We start from the raw sequence: 1,973 nt of genomic DNA, 5'->3' as shown, positions 1-1,973 counted from the left end.
GAGAGAGAGAGAGAGAGAGAGAGAGAGAGAGAGCCTGCGGAAAGGAGTTCGCGTTTGTGCAAACGGGATCACGGTGTCGTTGATGCATGCCGTAGGAACGTCGAGCGATTAAAACGGAATCGAGAGAGAGGAAGAGAGAAAGTGAAAGAGAGATTGAGAAAGAGAAAACTCATAGTGCATAATGAGATAAAAATAAATTTTTAAGCGATACGGCTCTTCAATTATAGAATGCCCAATTTATATTTTATTATAGGTTTATTTATATTTTATTATGCTCTAGCCTTTCTATACTAATTATAGTAAACAATTAAGCAATAAATATGAAGCATTTTACTATAGGAAATTATAAGCTTAAAAATATAAAAATTGTAATTTGTTTGCAATAACAAATATTTATATTTTACAAATTATATTCTTAATCTATTTATAAATCATCAATGATGAAGAGCAGAGAGTTTGAAGATATCAGAAGTCAAAATAACCCTTTCGGACATCCAAAGGAAGTTCGTCTCTGAGCATTCTGGTGTTAAAAAAGAAAGAGAATACTCAAAAAAATATAATTTTGTTCTTAAAGGATATTTTCTTATATATGAATTTAAAAAGATTTTTTTAAAACCAAAAGAGAAATATAAAAAAAATCCTAAGCACAATCTTTTTAAAATTAGGAATTTAGTCTTTTTATTTTAGTTTAATCACAATATGAATTTTGTTGTTAATTGAAATTTCTTTATAGAAGAGAGTATTCTGCTTCATGTAAACATATTTTTCTTGCTTTAAAAGGGAGAGAATTTAGAACAATATTTAGTAGATTTCCGATTAACAGTTCACTTCAACAGAAGAGAAATATTTTTTCGGTAAGAATTTTCGCTCGGAATATAGAATTGCAGAAAACAGCACGCTGCAACTAGAATTCTTTTCTTTGATGTTAGAATATTTTCCTCTTTTGATTCTAGAGCAATCTTCTTCAAGCTATGTGAAAGAATATACTATATATCCGCTAAGAATAAGATTTTTTTTAGCAAAGGGAATACTTGACCTTGACTTTCCAATGAAGTAATAATAATGAAAACTAAATTAAGCGAACTGCTTCGCGCGTACACGTCGTTCCACCAAAACTGGGGATCGTTCTGAGGCACGACAAAGAGAGACAGCCCATTGCTGCGGACAGTCTAATAAAAGGATTCTAGGCCCTGCGTATAGAGTCGCGTTGCAGGACGGGGCGGAAGAGAGGAACCGCGGTCGAGAGGCCAGACGAACAGAGGCGAGTCTTTATTTAGTTAAACGCCGCGTGTAATTGGGTGTAAGATCTTCTCTTTTTGTTCGGCAAACGCGCTGGCCGCGAGAGAGACGTCGCGTCCCGCGAAACTGCCGGCCACCCCTCGACGCGCGAGCTCCTCGCCTCGTTTCGCCTAGCCTCGCTTCGCGTCGCGTCGCGACACGACGCTCAAGTTTTCTTCCACCCTTTTCCGCCCGCACGCTGCCGGTGGCTGCCAGCCACCTGATGGCACAAGGGCCCACCGGGAATGAGATGCAGATTGCCAGAGGCCACTTCAGCCGCGCTAAGGTGGGGGTGGGAGGGGGGGAGTGAATTTTTAATAACACCGCGCCCCGTGCCCGCGGCGCCACGTAGAATCCCATTGTCTTGGCCGCGCGTCGGAAAAAGGACGATGCGAAATACGTACGATGCGTTACGGAACGGAATAAGAACGGAACGGAACGCCCGGCCGGTATTATTATAACGCGCCAACGTGCCGCGGGGATGGCAGGAAGGGATTGTCAGCGACAGGACATTCCGCTGTCTTCGCGGGAATGCCGTTGCGGGACGTCCTAGGTCCTTTCGGAGCCCGCGGCTTCGCACATTCGAATAAGAGAGAGCGAGAGAGAGTTGCGCGAGTGTTAATTTTCTCCTTCTCAAAGGTATTTTAATTCCACGAAGAGAGAGAGAGAGAGAGAGAGAGAGAGAGAGAGAGAGA

The 1,973-nt window shown here is 41.9% G+C and overlaps 2 protein-coding genes across 6 annotated transcripts in view; both read left to right on the top strand.

The window, feature by feature from the left end:
• LOC116844494 overlaps positions 1 to 1,973 on the top strand; it is a 163,320-nt gene that overhangs the window by 79,727 nt on the left and 81,620 nt on the right. The gene's annotated exons all lie outside the window — the stretch shown is intronic.
• The window catches only part of LOC116844499, a 16,020-nt gene that overhangs the window by 10,856 nt on the left and 3,191 nt on the right, over positions 1 to 1,973 (top strand). The gene's annotated exons all lie outside the window — the stretch shown is intronic.

The sequence above is a fragment of the Odontomachus brunneus genome, unplaced genomic scaffold, assembly GCF_010583005.1.
Source record: "Odontomachus brunneus isolate Ranch 3 - 2012 unplaced genomic scaffold, Obru_v1 Obru_scaffold_042, whole genome shotgun sequence".
NCBI classification, from domain to species: Eukaryota; Metazoa; Arthropoda; class Insecta; order Hymenoptera; family Formicidae; genus Odontomachus; species Odontomachus brunneus.
The sequence above is the reverse complement of the archived record's forward strand: the minus strand, read 5'-3'. Positions and strand labels throughout refer to the sequence as shown.